We start from the raw sequence: 17601 nt of genomic DNA, 5'->3' as shown, positions 1-17601 counted from the left end.
CCAGATCCACCGGATCCTTAACCCACTGAGCAAGGCCAGTGATCAAACTACATCCTCATGGATACTAGTCAGGTTCGTTTCCACTGAGCCACAGTGGAACTCCCTGACTCAGTAATTTTAGTGGAGCGGTTTCTGTTAGCTAGGCACAGTCCTACGTGTTTGGAGGAGATAGTAAAGACAAAAATCTCAGCCATCATAGAGTTGATATTCTAGGGAGAAGAGAGATGCTTCATCCATAAATAAATTCAAATATCTGGAGTTCCCACTGTTGACACAGTAGAAACAAATCTGACTAGGGGCCACGTGGTCGCAGGTTCGATCCCTGGCCTCTCTCAGTGGGTTAAGGATCTGGTGTTGCTGCGAGCTGTGGTGTAGGTTGCAAATGCGGTTCAGATCCTGCGTGACTGTGGCCGTGGCAAAGGTCGGCATCTGTAGTTCCGATTCACCTCCTAGCCTGGGAACCTCCATATGCCATGGGTGCAGCCCTAAAAAACAAACAAAAAAAATTAAATAAAATATCTCATTTAAAACTGTGTTAAGTGCTCTGAAAGAGAAGAGCAGGGTGAAGAAGAGTAATGGGTAGACTTTGATTTTGAGAAATCCACACCAGAACATATTTTAAACTTGAATTCTGCTGCCAGTAGCCAGCGAGCAGTCTAGAGGGGGAGGAAATTTCCAGTCTTTCAACCTTGGCAAAATATCTCCCCAGAGAGGAATCATTTGCCCATTTTAGTAAATGGTTGCTTTGCAGGATACAGCATGCACAGCGGTCTAGGATCAGAATCCTGCATTCAAATCCTGGTTCTGCCCTCTGCTTTAGCTGCTACTTTCTTGGTTATTATAAGGATTTAATGAGATAAGAGGTATACAGAAATTCCTGGCAAGTAGTCAGTACTCAAAAAATACTAATTGCTATCATTAAAGGCTCTGAGAAGTTTTGCAATTGAGAAACCTTAAGACTCACTCTGTGGCTATAGAAAATTTTTGTTGCAGAATATTTTGAATCCAACTATATATTTTTGAGAAACACTGCTTTAGCTATTTTGGAAGGGGCAGTGAACAGGCCGTTACTCACTGCTTACCCGAGAACCACTTGCCATCCTTTTTCTTGCTAAAAGAACGCCGACTATGTTTAGGATTTGGCCAAAGAGCCTTTGATATCAAAGAAAGTGGGCCAGGCTTAATGTAGACATGGGCATCTTACCTTGTTCTGACCAATGAAGTGTACAGAGAGTCTCAAAGGGGCTTCAGGGAAAGATACGTGCTTCCCTGATAAGAAGTGGACAGGCTACTTGGATCTGTGGCTGCCATGTTGGAAACATGAAAGGAAAGTCAACAGAATCATGGAAAGAACGTCAGAATCCTAATCATGTCCAGCTGTTGAACCACCCTGCAACCACCTATTTCCAATTCCAAACTCCCTGTTATGAGAGGAAAACAGTCGACCATTGGCTTAAGCTCCTGCTAATAGTTTTCTGTCACTTGCAGCCTAAAGCATTCCTCGTGGATCCAGGGGGGGGTCCCAGCTCTCTGTTCAAAATTAAGATCAGCCTGGTTTTCTCCATTTGCACTAATACTCACTTGTTCACCAGGAGGACAGTCTCTGGGCATTGTACCAGGCAGTTCCCTTCCCTGGGGCTTTCTCCCCTTATAAAACCATGACTCACCTCAGAGGCTGTTGTTGGCCTTACACCTTCATTCCAGAGTGGATTCCATGATCCATCCCTCTTTGTCTTCCTCCATCTCTCCTGTCTATTTTTGTCCTTTGTTAAATGCCCTGGCCACAATACAGAAGTGTTAGCTCACATCCCCTTAATCCCTCAGGCTCCTGTTCCTTTGTCCAAAGTCACCCAGGAGAACAGGGCAAACTTAGTTTTCTCTATCTGACTTTCCCTAGGGAAACAGAACCGTTCCATTTTGTGTCTGAACCCCCAAAATATCTCCAGCTCTCAAACCACACATAACTCAAGGAACTTCTTTCTGCCTCAGAGGATATCTACAAAGGAGAAATAGCAAATACAGGGCACATGCCACTCATACACTATTCCCTTATCCACCACCCATGGCAGACATTGCTAATCAATCATAGAACTCTTTACTGATCCAGGATGGCTATGTTCCGTTGAAGTTGGTAGGGGAGAGCCTTAACTTCTCCAACAGAAATGGTGGTGAGGGGTAAAGAGTGACATCCACATTCAACTCAAAGATTCCCCTGATGCCTGTCACTGTGATGCTCTCTTAGTGAGCCAGAGGGGACTTAGCTGGCCTGAAGCTTGTCCTGGTAGGGGCAGGTGTGAGGACCACTGACTTTAGTCCCCAGAGTAGTGACTGAGGTCAGAAAGTTTGTCCAGGCTACTTATTTATTTATTTAGGGCCACAGCCACAGCATATGGAGGTTCCCAGGCTAGGGGTCTGATCAGAGCTACAGCTGCTGGCCTACACCACAGCCACAGCAACACCAGATCCAAGCCACATCTGCAACCTACACCACCACTCATGGCAGCACGGGATCCTTAACCCACTGAATGAGACAAGGGATCAAACCCACAACCTCATGGTTCCTAGTCAGATTTATTTCCGCTGCACTATGATGGGAACTCCTGTCCAGGCCTTTTATACGTGTGTTCTGGACTCACTCCAGGACCATCCTCAGTCCCTTTTGAATTCAGTTCCATGGAACAAGTCTATAGCAAGTACCTCCTATGTGTCAGGACTGAGGGCCTTGGAAAGATGAATGAATCCCAGCCTCTGTCCTGGAAGGAACCTTCCTAGAGGAAGAGAGAAACTAACAAAATGATAAGCAGATGCAGTGAATGGTGCAACAGAACATCATCCAGCCATTCAACAAACATTGACCGCTGGCCTACTATGTTCCAGGCACTGTGCTGGATGCCAGGGGAATATGGTGAGCAGGATAGAGGCAATCTCCGCACTTTGGAGCTACAGCCCAAGCAGGGAGTTCGATGCTTATCAAATAATGAGACAAAAGAACGTAAAATATGACTGTGATAAGTGAGGGAGAGAAGAGCCTGGGGCTGAGACCTTCATATGGGGACTGGGGAGGAATGAACAAGTTAACTAGACCAGTGGTTCTCAAATGGAGACAGTTTTGCCCCCTGCCTACAGGGGACATGTGGCAATGCCTACAAAATCTTTTTTTTTTTTTTTTAAAGTAAAATCTTTGATTGTTATGACTGGGTCGCATCTAGTAAGAAGAGGCCAGGGATGCTACTCAACACCTTCCAATGCAACCCCCAACAACAAAGAATTATCTGACTCTAAATGTCAATAGTAGTGATGACATCACTCTTTATTCTTCACTTCCAACCATGTCAAAGAGGTCAAGGATGTCCATCTTTTCTGCCAGCTTCAACTGAGCCTGGCCATCCTGGCTCAATAAAAAGTGCTGTGGTTGATTAGCAATATCTGCCATGGGCACTGGATTAGGAAGTGGTATATGCCTGTCATGTGCCATGCATTTGCTATTCCTCCTTTGTAGGTGTTCTCAGAGACTTGAGACAGAAAGTTCGTTCCAGGGCCATGCATGGTAACATTGAGAAACTCAGATCTAGATAAAGAGGTGAGGAAAGTAGGGTCCAGATGGATGGAAGAGTCTATCCTAAGGGAGAGGGCAGCAATTTAAAAGTATGGGTGGAAACAACTGGCTTTGAAAAGGTTCCTCAGATTGTCTCGTGGCAACAGTCTGGGGAGGGTCAAGGACAGGAAGCAGGGAGGTTGTTGGAGTGTTTACAGGGATCTGATCAGGACAACTGTGTACTCACTGCAGGCCTGAGCTGAGGGAGGACAGAAGACCTGACATGATTTCAAGGAAGAGGTTTTGAATTTTGGCTGCCATTTGGGGCTGGACATTCTAAACCCTGAAGTAAGACTATGCTGGGGACTAAATGGCCATAGGACTGTCTCTTTTACCTAAGAATGAGTAGAAAAGCCATACAAGGAGTTTCTTCATGGCTTAGCGGTTAACAAACCTGACTAGTATCTATGAGGATATGGGTTTGATCCCTGGCCTCGCTCAGCGGGTTAAGGATCCGGCACTGCTGTGGGCTGTGGTACAGGTCGCAGACGTGGCTCGGATCCCACGTTGCTGTGGCTGTGGCTGTGGCTGGTGGCTGCAGCTCCAATTTGACCCCTAGCCTGGGAACTTCCATATGCCATGGGTATGGCCCTAAAAAGACCCAAAAAAAAAAAAAAAAAAAAAAGAGAGAGAGAGAGAGAAAAGAAAAGAAAGATCATGAAACAGAAAAACCAACTCTTCATCCAAGGGGAGGCATAGATTATCCCAGAAAATAGGAATTTTGAAGACATCAGAAGACAAAAACAAAGCTGCATGCTGTTCAGCATCTCTCAATCCAGCCTCACAGTGCACCTATGAGCTCATGTGCTTACTCAATCCATTTCACAGATGAGAAAAAGGAGGTTCAGCAAAAAAGGGCCAGTTGCCCTCTGTCATCCAGGCAGCAAGCTGCAGAGGTGGCATTTTGTCCCAACTGACTCCAAGTGCCCCTCCTTCCCCAAAGCCGGGCCAGGAGACAACAGGACAAAAGGCAGATGGCAGTCAGTGAACTTCAGCACCCCTAACCATCCACAAACTCTTCACTGGCAGGCAATGAATTTCCCCCATCCTAGTAATAATTCTCTAGCAGTTCTTAACCCAGGATAATGTCCCCCTACAAAGGGACAGTTGGCAGTGTCTGGAGATATTTTTGGTTGTCACAGTCTGGGAGGGGGTTGCTTCTGGCATGTCCTGGGTGAAAGTCAGAGATGCTGCTCAAAGTCCCGCAATGCCCAGGACAGGCCCCTGCCCCATAAAGAAGAATGATCTGGCTCCAAATACCAATAGAGCTGAGGCTGAGAATCCTGCTCCAGAACCAAAGCTTCAAGAACACCAACCAGTGGCTGTGCAGGGAAGGGGCTGGCGCCCCAATTCTGCGAAGCTGTGTGTTAGCTGAAGACATGCTGAAAGGTCCTTCACCCGAGGACCCCGGGTCAGATGACTTATAAGCCAGGAGCACGGCCTTTATGCAGCTCCACAGCAGGGTGTTAGTGACGGTTTTGGCTGGCATGATGCCACGGTCTCAGCAAAGGGGACTCAGACAAGCAAGCAGAGGAGAGGGGGAAGCTGGTGGGAGAGGTCGGGGCAGCAGCTGTTGCAGGAATCTGGGCCTCACCGAGAGGAACAATGCCCCCGGAATGCCAGGCGTGCCACCAAGACAGCTGAGCCTGCAGGGGCGGGCATGGACAGCGGGCATCTGAAGGGCACCAGTAAAAATGGAATTGTCTGGGTGCCTCGGTCCCCCGACACAGGCAAGGCAGATGACCAGGGCTAAAAATACCAGGAGAGGAAAAACCACCAGAGGGTTGTGTGACTGCCCAGGACTGGATCTGATCTCTCAGCTCCCGGGGGGGGCGGGGTGGGAGCCAGGACCCAGATCCCTAAGCCCCCAAACCTGAATAGCAGGGTGAGGAAAACTGCAATGGTGCAGTTTGACATTCTGGGCTCAAATATGCCAGGCACTAGCAGTGGGTGCTCATGGGAGTGATTGTTTTTCTCTGAACCTCAGTTTCCTCACCAGGAAGATGGGTCTAATACTAGGACCTTCTCACAGTGTCATTGTGAACATGAAATAAGATGATGGCTAAAGGACTTTAGTCAGTGCCTGTCACACAGGGAGCTCTGGGTATGTGAGACAATACCAATTTGATTTCTCTGGGGACCTCAGTTTGGTGAGCTCCCAGTGCAGTAGTGGGCAGGTCTGCATTCTTCAGGCCTTATCATCTACCCCCTAGGATCTCAAAAGCCTTATTATCCTCTCAGGGACCCAGCGTGTGCCCACTCACATTCAACCAGCTCCTGTGTGTCCTGCCTCCACCACGAGGCTGTCACTGAAGGCAGAGACAACTCGACAACTCAAACATATCCAAGTGTCACAAAGCATCTTCTCCCAAGAGCTCTGCCCAAGGGGCCTGACAGAGGAGGTAGGAAATGAGGCTGGAAAGGCAACCAGTAATAAACAGCCCCCAACACGCGCGCGCACACACCCACACACACACACGAGTCATGCTGCATATACTCTGTGCTGTGCCTGGCACTGTGCAAAGCCTCACACAAACTGCATGAGCTACCATGTGGATGGTACTTGGAACGGTGCCTGGCACAAAGCAAACACACAATAAATGTTAGTCGCTACTGTTAACATCCCAAAGATCTAGTTTTATTTTAAAATCAATCTTCTAAGGTCAGCGCTATTGTTTCCCCCCTTTATATGCAAGGAGTCTGAGGTTTAGGGTAGTTAAGTCACTTGTCCAGGGCCCCACAGTCAAGGATGTGAAGGAGCTGACCTGGAAGCTACCTTTCTGTTGGTCAGGATCAAGTGGTAAAAGATCTTAATGATTGGGCCAAGGAGGGGAGATTTCCTTCTCAGGTAGTGGGAAGTCATTGAGAGTTCCAGAACACATGTAGGTCATCATCAAAGCTGGTGGGTATATGGGGAAGTACTGGAATGGGGGTACGCAGAAGGCAAGGGTGGAAAGGCAAGAGTGACCTCAAACAAAACACCGTCTATTATTACAGGTCAGACCCGAGGCGGGACTTAGGAGAAATGGATTTGCAAGACATGACAGAGGCGGAAGAGATACTTTTCTATGCCAATGGAGCAGAATCAAGATGTGAGGATTCTGGTTTGGTCGTTAATAGACAAACGGTTTGGTCTGGTGAGAGGAGAGAAAATGAATTCATCCTTGAACATGGGATCTCCTTTACCCCCATCTCCCTGGACACAGCTGACAGCCAGCACTTTTGGAATCAGAGCTGACACTTACCGAACATTCACTGTGGGCCCCAAGTGTCCTAGCACTTTACAAACCTCACAAGAACACTTGGAGCACCTGGAAATAAGGACTTCTCTTATCCCCATCTCACAGATGAGGAAATCGAGGCATGGTCTGCTGATGCTGCTTGCACTTCGTACGCAGTGGCAGCCCCATGTCTGCTGGGCACAAGCCTGTCTACTCAGGTCTGAATTGTTGGTGGCTTCCCGCTTGCTGGCTTTCACTGACACCTGCGGGCCCTGACACAGGGAGATAGGCACTATCGCTCGGTGACAGGGCCCATCAGCCACCTGGCTTGGGCTGGCAGGGCCTGGTATGCCTTTGTTCTATTGGGAGATGGCTGACTTCATTACCCTCCTTAAAGGGGCAGTACGGGAGTTCCCATCATGGCGCAGTGGTTAATGAATCTGACTAGGAACCATGAGGTTGCAGATTCAGTCCCTGGCCTTGCTCAGTGGGTTAAGGATCCAGCGTTGCCATGAGCTGTGGTGTAGGTTGCAGACGCGGCTCGGATCTGGCGTTGCTGTGGCTATGGTGTAGGCCGGCAACTACAGCTCCGATTAGACCCCTAGCCTGGGAACCTCCATATGCCGCGGGAGCCCTAGAAAAGGCAAAAAGACAAAAAACAAAACAAAACAAACAAAAAAAAACGGGCTCAAGGCAAGCCAACCCACTAAACCAGTTGCTTCCAATGGTATAATGATCAGCATGTATATGGCATAGTCCTGTGCCAGGTTCTGTCCTAAATATTAATGTGTTACTATATTGACTTTAATTTATTGATATTAATATATGTACTTGTTTGATCTACTAAAGAATATTACAAAACAACCATATAAAGAAGAGTTTCAGGAGTTCCCGTCATGGCGCAGCAGAAATGAATCCGACTAGGAACCATGAGGTTGTGGGTTTGATCCCTGGCCTCTCTTAGTGGGTTAAGGATCTGGTGTTGCCGTGAGCTGTGGTGTATGTCGGCAGCTACAGCTCCAGTTGGACCCCTAGCCTGGGAACCTCCATATGCCGAGGATGTGGCCCTAATAAAACAAAAAGACAAAAAATAATAATAATAAAATAAAATAAAGAAGAGTTTCAGAGTTCCTGCCATGGTGCAACGGAAACGAATCTGACTAGTATCCATGAGGATGTGGGTTCAATCCCTGGCCTTGCTCAGTGGGTCAGGGATCTGGCGTTGCCATGAGCTGTGGTGTAGGTCACAGATGAGGCTTGGATCTGGCGTTGCTGTGGCTGTGGTGTAGGCCAGCAGCTGTAACTCCGATTAGACTCTTAGCCTGGGAACCTCCATATCCTGTGAGTGTGGCCTCAAAAAGCAAATAAATAAAAATATAAAGAAGAGTTTCCCCATGAGATACCACTTCACACCAGTCAGAATGGCCATCATTAATAAATCCACAAATAACAAGTGCTGGAGGGGCTGTGGAGAAAAGGGAACCCTCCTGCACTGTTGGTGGGAATGTAAACTGGTACAGCCACTATGGAGAACAGTTTGGAGATACCTTAGAAATCCATACATAGAACTTCCATATGACCCCGCAATCCCACTCTTGGACATCTATCCGGACAAAACTCTACTTAAAAGAGACACATGCACCCGCATGTTCATTGCAGCACTATTCACAATAGCCAGGACATGGAAACAACCCAAATGTCCATCGACAGATGATTGGATTCGGAAGATGTGGTATATATACACAATGGAATACTACTCAGCCATAAAAAGGAATGACATGATGCCATTTGCAGCAACATGGATGGAACTAGAGAATCTCATACTGAGTGAAATAAGCCAGAAAGACAAAGACAAATACCATATGATATCACTTATAACTGGAATCTAATATCCAGCACAAATGAACCTTTCCACAGAAAAGAAAATCATAGACTTGGAGAAGAGACATGTGGCTGCCTGATGGGAGGGGGAGGGAGTGGGAGGGATTGGGAGCTTGGGCTTATCAGACACAACTTAGAATAGATTTACAAGGAGATCCTGCTGAACAGCATTGAGAACTTTGTCTAGATACTCATGTTGCAACAGAAGAAAGGGTGGGGGAAAAAATGTAATTGTAATGTATACATGTAAGGATAACCTGACCCCCTTGCTGTACAGTGGGAAAAGAAAGAAAAAAAAAAGAAGAGTTTCCTTTTTACCTGATAAGTTCGGATATATAGGCTTAGACTTGAATTCTGGGAGCTAAAAGGAAAAAATACTTGTGAAGGAAATGAATTAAAAAATACCCCAGCTGGAGCTGGATTAAACCTTTAAAAGACTCAAAAACGGAAACGACACTAACTCCCACCACCTCATATGAAATGCGAGATAAAAACAGTACGAAACGGTCAAACCAGCGTAAGAACATCCCACAATGTTCTGACTTTCCCTGTGGTGACTATTTTAATCCTTTTTAAAAATACATCTAAATCCTTTCCCCAAAAAAGTTTGCTGGGTTTTCCTTTGTTTTGTTCTTGGCATTCCTGCTCAGCTGCTGCTCGAAGCATGTATTAAGCATGTCCACGGCGTGACTCGGCTCTGTCACCGACCTCTCGCTCATCCCATCCTGTGAGTGAGGTGAGGGTGGCAGACTTCCTGAAAGGTCTCCAAGGTGTAGCATAGAGGAGAAAGGTCCAGGTGGCCAGTGTGTGCGCGTGCGTGCATACATTGTGTGTGTGTGTGTGAGAAATGATACTAATCATGTGAAAAGATGTATTCTATGTACATGTATGTGCGTGCATGGTATGATAGTAATATGAAAAATGTATATTTGTGTATACAAATGACAGCAACTGGGTGAGGGGAGGGAATTCAAGAGGCAATCCTGGATTAGATCCTGGAACAGAATCAAGGGGAATGGTGGAAGAACCAGCGAAATCTAGATGAAGCCTGGAGTTGAGTCAGGAGTCATGTACTAATGCCAGTTTCTTAGTTTTGACCAATGTCCTATGGTAACATAAGGTATGACTACTAGGGGAAACTGAGTGAGGGGGACAGGGGAACTCTGAAACTTTTCTGTGGATTCTAAAATTAAAATTTTCTTTTCTTTCTTTTTTTTTTTTGCCACACCCACCACATATGGATGTTCCAGGGCCAGGGATCAAATCCGAACTGCAACTGTGACAACGCCAGATCTTTAACCCACTGTGGCTGGGTTGGGGATTGAACCTACAGCTCAGCAGCAACCCAAGCCACTGCAAGAGACAATGCCGGATCCTCAACCCACTGTGCCACAGAGGAAACTCCCTAAAATTTTATTTTTAAAAAGTTTGGAAAAGATAAATTAGGAGGTTGGGACGAACATATACACACTCCTATATACACAATAGATAGCGAACAAGGACCTACTATCTAGCACATGGAACTCTACTCAATATCTGTAATAATCTATAACGGAAAAAAACATGAAAAATAATATATATACATATCTACATCTACCTATTTCTATATATCTATATAGATATAGATATAAAACTGAATCACTGTGCTGTATACCTAAAACTAACGCAACACTGTAAATCAACTATACCTCAATTTTGTAAAAGTCTGGAAGGAATCTGCTATTCTAGACTTGCAAAAACTAATCTACAGAGTTAGAGGTCAGAAAACATTTACTTTTCATGGGTGCTGACAGGGACGGGGCACAAGAGAGCGCTCCAGAAACTGGGATGTTTGGGGTCTTGACCTAGGAGGAGGTGACACACTGTACACATGTGAAAAACTCATCCCTCTGGGCACTTAAGAGGCATGCACCTTGTTACAGGTGTGTTTCAATTTTTAAAAGGCAAAGACTTAAAAATATAGGCCGAAAGACTACATCAAACCACAAACACTGATTTCCTCTGGGAAGGATTTGGCTGAAGTGATAGACAAGAAGGCGTTTAGTCAAAATATTTCAGAGTTCCCTTTGTGGCTCAGAGGTTAACGAACCTGACTAGGCTCCATGAGGATGCGAGTGCGATCCCTGGCCTTGCCCACTGGGTTAAGGGTCCCTCGTTGCTGTGGGCTGGGGTGGTAGATCGCAGACGCAGCTTCAACCCAGTGTTGCTGTGGCTGTGGCACAGGCCGGCAGCTGCAGCTCCAATTCGAACCCTAGCCTGGGAACTTCCATATGCTGTGGGTGGGGCCCTAAAAAGAAAAAAAAAAAAATTCAGTAATGTTTCAAACTGTTTTATAGTAAAAATGTATTCATTCACATTGTACTAATTTAACTTTTTATGGGCATGCACAGAGAAGTCACACAGATCATAAAAGTGCAATTCCATAAATCTTCCCACATGAAACACGTCTGCGTAACCAGCACACAGATCAAGATACAGAACACTCCTGGTGCCCCAAGAGGCCCTCCCCAACTATTCACTGTTTATCGCAAATTCCAATTTAACTGGGCATTTTATTTTGTCTTTTCTAGGGTCGCACCCATGGCATATGGAGATTCCCAGGCTAGGGGCTGAATCGGAGTTGTAGCCACCGGCCTACCCCACAGCTCATGGCAACGCCAGATCCTTAACCCACTGAGCGAGGCCAGGGACCGAACCCGCAACCTCGTGGTTCCTGGTCGGATTCATTAACCACTGAGCCATGACAGAAACTCTAATTTAACTGGGCATTTTATATATATATATACATTTATTTCTAAGGGTCACCTCACCCTTAGAGGCCCCTCATAGTTATTACCCTCCACTGTCCTGACCCCTGACGGCATAGGTTCATTTTGCCTGTTCATCTATATATTGTTTTGAAATTTAAAATGTTGATGTTTACCTTAGGAAAATATCAGAAGTGGTGACCAAGAAAGTGGGAATCAAAGGCTTATAGGAATCCAAAGTCTGCTTACCCATCTACCCTCATTCCAAGGCCCCTTCTGCCCACTGAAAACACCACTGACCCAGGCAAAGGTGTTGGGTCCAAGTCCAAATGGGGAGTGGAGACACCCCATGTTAAGGCTCCAAATGGTCAATGGAATGAGGATTGTCCTTTCTTTAAGGATTTCCCTCCCCCTGGTTAGACCACATTTTCCAGGCCTGGGAAAAAGTGAGAAACTTCCTGGCTCCCAGCTGGGGGTGGGGGTGGGGTGGTTCGAAATTCTAAAAGTCAAGCAGCCCAAGACAATAACAGTGCTAACATTTATCATGGGCTCACAATACACTCTCCTATTTGATCCTCACGACAACCCTATTAAGCAATGCTATTATGATGCCCATTGTACAGATGAGGAAACTGAGGCTCAGAGAAGGGGAAAAAAACCTGTCTGAGATCACCCAGCTGGCCTGGACTCACACCTTGGTTTTTCCCAGAGTAGCCACACAAGGTCATCTAGAGGAGAATCAAAAGCAAGTATTTCCCCTGTCCTCCATCTGGCAGGTGACCAATTCCTGGGGGCCTGGGTCTACAGCCCCCTGTTCTCTGGCTCCTTGCTTCCAATGTTGCCAAAGAAAAGTTTGAGGCCAGTCAGATTATCTCCATGGCAGCTGTGTCCTTTCTGCCTGGAAATATGTCAGACTTCCTCTCACTCTTGGGAGCTTATGAATTTTGCCAGGACATACCTAGGTGTGTGTTTTTGCCTCATCCATCCAGCATGGAGCCTGGGAGCCCTTTCAACCTATAGGTTCCCTTCTCTCCTCAGCTGAAGAAAATCTTGTATTACTTGCCTATTTTCAGCCCCTCCTTTTGGAATGTTCGTGATTTGCATCTCTTCCTTATTTCCCTCCAAGACACCCCCTGTACCTCACCTTTCGGGCCACCATGTGCACTGCAACAGGGACCAGCCTTGTCGTCAGTTCATCTCAAGTTTTTAGTTCAGAGATCAAGTCTTCAAGCTTCAGGAAGTCATTTTTGAGTTTCACTGGCATTTCTCTGTTTGCTTGTTTTAGTTTTTGTTTTATGTAGGAAGCCAATACGTGAGCTTTAAAAAATCATCCCATTAACCCATTGCTACATTCTCAAACTAGACTGTTCCTGTGTCAGAGACAACTGAACATAAATTCCTACTGTTCTCCGATTGAAGCTTAGTATGCGTGCCTCTCCCCTGAGCTGAATGAAGTTCTACTGCCATACATCAGGCCCTAAGAACATGACCCTGAATGGGGGGGGGGGCACATATTAATATTTAAGTAATTCACATCTTTTGAAATTGGGGTCAAAATCATTCTTGCTTAAAAATAGTGTACAGTGTACATCTATCAGCACTATTTACATGTTTTCCCCTTTCCTCACACCTTCTTTTAAAATTGTCAATAGGTAATTTTTAAAATTACCATTCAATAAAATTGACCCTTTTTCTCATGTACAGTTCCATGAATTTTAATACACTTAAGTTTTATTATGGCAATTAATAGTACTGAGCTGTTGGTCTGTTTCCTCCTGTGCTTCCTAGATGTGGGAGGCAGTGTAAAATCTTCCCAAAGAAGGTCCACAGCCTAATCCTCAGAACCTGTGAATATGCTACCTTACATGGCAAAGGGGATTTTGCAGATGCAATTAAGAATCTGAAGGTGGGAGTTCCTATCGTGGCTCAGTGGAAACAAATCTTACTAGTATCCATGAGGACACAGGTTCAATCCCTGGCCTCACTCAGTGGCTTAAGGATCCGACACTGTCATGAGCTGTGGTATAGGTCCCAGACGTGGCTTAGATCCCGAGCTGCTGTGGCTGTAGGCCAGCAGCTGCAGCTCCAGCTCCAATTCAACCCCTAGCCTGAGAACCTCCATATGCCTTGGGTGCGGCCCTAAAAAAAAAAAAAAGAATGTGGGGAGATTATCCTGGATTATCCCACTGGGTCAATGGAATCACAGGGGTCCTCAGAAGATGGAAAGGAGGCAAGAGGATCAGAAAGACTGAAGTCAGAGACTGGAGCAATGTGGCCACAAGCCAAGGAGTAGGGGCAGGCGCTAGAAGCTGGAAAGGGCAAGGAATGAGTTTTCCCCTAGACCCTCCAGAAGGAATGAGCCCTGTGTTTTTGATTTCCGACCTCCAGAACTGTGAGATTAATACACTGTTTGGTGCTGTTTTAAGCCACCAAATTTATGGTACTATTTTTATAGCTGCAATAAGAAACTAATACCCTAGATTTGTTTTCTGATGGTTCAGCCCAATGTTCTCTGGCTTCTGAGAACCCTAAGTGGGCAGTTACTTTTCTCTTTGGCTCGCTGGAACTTAGGGCTGGTTGTCAGATACTTCTTACCTATGGGAATCCCACCAGGAGGAGGAAGATCTCAGGCTTGTGGGACTGCATTTATAGGCAAGATGCCTTAGCCACGCCAGCCTCGAGGACAGAGAGGCCTCAGCCCATCCACAAAGCTCCCTCCCCATGCACTCATGAGGCTGATGCTGGTTCGTACCTCTGAATGTCTACACAGACCCAAAGCCCAAGTCTTCCCAGACCGCCAGTCCCAGGGCCTTGTCCCAGGGCTCTGGGGGACTCCCCAGTGGTGACCCAACTCACTGGCAAGAGAGGGGTATCTGGGTCTCCAGTTAGCAAGGTCTAACCCAACCTGTGGGCCCAGGTTCTGGCAGCCAGGCAGCTCCAGGTCCTACTCAGAGTGCCATGTTCCCCTAATTCCTCTGATACACATAATCTCTCTTCATCTTCCAGACAAGCTTATGAGGATCTGTGTACTCTTAACAGTCTCCATTGTCCAGATGAGGAAACTGAGACCACTCCTCCAGCTTTAGAGCCAGAACTCTTCCCCCAGCACCTCCTCCTAAAGGCCCAAGGGAACAAGACCTGTTCACAGAGCGGGGGGGGGCTGTATGTATGTCCTTAGGGGCACCACCTGCCCCTGGAGGGCCTGAGCCAACCCCAAACCAGGGACTTCCTACCCCCACCACGCATTCTGCACACCCTTGATGGCTGCAACAATCTTTTTGCTTGGCTATTTATAGCTCTGACTGCTCGCACAAGTGTTTTAACGAAAATCCATGGTGTGCCTATTAGCTGGGGAAATATTTGCTCTGGTGTTCTCAGAAAACCTTGGACAGAAAAACTCTTTTTGATCTGTGTGCATATGAGTGTGCACGAGTGTGTGTGTATTATGTGCCTTTGTGTATGTGCACAAGTTCACAGGTGTGTTTTTGTCTGTGCACTTGTGTGGGCATGTGTGTGTGTGCACATGGGGAGGGGTGCATGTGCCCACTCAAGTGGGTGTGTACCTGTGTCTGTGCACATGCAGGACAATGCATGGTATTAAAGATCCTGTTAGGAGTTCCCATTGTGGCACAGTGAAAACGAATCTGACTAGGAAACATGAGGTTGCAGGTTCTATCCCTGGCCTTGCTCAGTGGGTTACAGATCTGGCGTTGCCGTGAGTTGTGGTGTAGGTCGCAGACAAGGCTTGGATCTGGCATGGTTGTGGCTGTCACTGTGGCAAGGCTGACAGCCATAGCTCCGATTAGACCCTAGCCTGGAAACCTCCATATGCTGCAGGTGTGGCCCTAAAAAGCAAAAAAATAAACAAATAAAGAAAGACCTTTTTAGAAGAGCCTCCTGGATAATTCTAACCCATGTGTGACTGGAGAGAGGAAAAACCCCACACCTTTTTTTTTGGTCACAGCAATAAATGATTCTTGGGTTTATACCCCCAAAACTGAAGTTTTTTTTTCAAGTGAGAAAGGAAGTGAGTGATGGCTGCTGTTTACTCAGGACCTGGTTAGGCTTGATCACCACTCACCCTCTGGAAAATCTCATTAAGGAAGATTTTTTTTTTTTTTTTTTGGCAGCGCCCGTGGTATATGGAAGCTCCCAGGCCAGGGATCGAACACACACCACAGCAGTACTCAAGCCGCTGCAGTGTACAACACTGGATCTTCAACCTGCTGTGCCACAAGAGAACCCCAAGGAAGGTCTTATCATTCCTACTTTATGTGCTCAGAGAGGTGAAGTCACTGCCCAACGTCACATAGAGCCCACTTCAAATGCAATTTTGTCTGACTTCCCAGCCTGAGGGCTTAAATCACTCCACTTCATTGCCTCAAACCATCTAAGGTCGAATGAAAATCTTCTAACAATCCCCACTCAGGCCCTTGGCAAGGAAAGCAAAGTCTGTTACTTGCTTATTAACTACTTCGTTCATTCCTGGGAGCCAAAGAGCTTCCAATTTCTCCAGCAACATTCATGAAGGTTTCAGCACAGCAGAGCAACTGAGTACAGATTTGTGGATTGATTTGGTTGATAGGATCTCATTCCGGGGTGGTGCTTGCTGGCCCCGCTTCCAAATCAGAATGTCCCTGGTGCTGGCAGCCAGTGAGGGAAGTGAGGCAGCTCCTTGCTTCTGGAATGAAATCCCAGGGCCACATCACGTGACCTACCCGCTTTGCTGGCCTCACCTTACGCCCGCCTCTCTGTAAGCCCTCAGCCCCTTCACTCAGCTCCAGTCTCATGGTCCCTCGGCTCCTCAAAGATTCCTAGTTGATCCTCCTCTGAGGCTCTCCTTGTCCCTGAGGGCAGGGGCACCTCTCTGCTCAGAGAGGGTCCCACCCCAGCCTGGGGGGGGGGGCAGCTCCTGCCTGGCACCCCCACACCCATTTCATTCCTCTGTAATATCTGTTACTACCTTCAATTATCTGGGTTGTGCATTTGTTTATTTTTTTCCATCTACCCCTTGTCACGAGGGCAAGGAGTTTGTTACCCCACACTAGCCCCGAGCCTGGCACCCAGTGGAGCTCCACAAAGGGGTGAATGCTGGCTCAGCCGTCGGCCCTGTGGCCACACCACCGGGACAACTGGCGGAAAAATGCTCTGCTTCTTAGAGACAAGAACTCTGGATCCTGTCACCCATAGCCACCAAACAAGGCCACGATCTGATGCCAAGCTCTGACTTCTCACTCCCTGGATCCCCAGGCTGCCTGGGAGGGCAGCAGAGGAAAACCATTCTGAGAGAGAAGATGCCTTTCCAAGGCCCTTTAAGAGCCTGGACTCTGGAAGCAAAGAGACTCCAGATCCACTTCCAGCCTCATCACTGCCTGATCCCTGGCAGCTCACTTAGCCTTTAGCCTCAGTCTCCTCATCTGTGAAATGAGGACAGCGGAGATAAGGTGGTCTCCACCACACAGCGGGGTTAGAAATTTCAACATGACCATGAGACATGTACACAGTGCCTGGCACGTGGCGGGTGCTTGGTAAGTGAGAGCCTTTATTTCTTCAATTAACAAATATTCATTGAACAGCTGCTGTGGGCCAGTCATGAGCTAGGAATCCAGGAGAGAGTGGTGAGGAGAATAAAGAGGATAGACCCTCCTGAGCTCACTGTCCACTGACACTGAACAGAAGAAGTGAATTGCACGGTGTGCTAGGAAGTGGGAAATGATGGGGAGAAAAAGCAGACAGGAGTTCCCACTGTGGCTCAGTGGGTTAAGAACCTGACTAGTATCCACGAGGATGTGGGCTAGATCCCTGGCCTCACTCAGTGGGTTAAGGATCCAGCGTTGCTGCAAGCTGCAGCATGGGTCATAGATGTTGATGGGATCTGGCATTGCTGTGGCCGTTGCAGAGACCGGCGGCTGCAGCTCTGATTCCACCCCTAGCCTGGGAACTTCCACTTGCTGCAGGCACAGCCATAAAAAGCAAAAAAAAAAAAAGGAAAGAAAAAGCAGAGAAAGGGCTCTTCAGGGCAGGGCTGAGTGGCTATTTTAAATAGGGTGGTGGGGAGGTCTCACTGAGAAGGTGACATTTGAGCCAAGAGCTGAAGGAGGTGAGAGAGGGGACCTCGCAGGCATCTGAGAGAGGAAACTGCAGGTGCAAAGGCCCC

At 47.1% G+C, this 17601-nt stretch overlaps 1 protein-coding gene across 3 annotated transcripts in view; it reads right to left on the bottom strand.

Moving 5' to 3' along the window:
* Positions 1 to 17601, bottom strand: part of CCDC63 (coiled-coil domain containing 63) — a 168004-nt gene that overhangs the window by 68872 nt on the left and 81531 nt on the right. The window lies entirely within an intron of this gene.

This window comes from Sus scrofa, chromosome 14 (assembly GCF_054392235.1).
Source record: "Sus scrofa isolate SSC_HxYL_T2T_F1_AM1 chromosome 14, Sscrofa_HxYL_maternal_Yorkshire_Landrace_v2.0, whole genome shotgun sequence".
Lineage (NCBI taxonomy): Eukaryota > Metazoa > Chordata > Mammalia > Artiodactyla > Suidae > Sus > Sus scrofa.
Note: the sequence above shows the minus strand (reverse complement) of the source record. Positions and strands in the feature narration are given on the sequence as shown.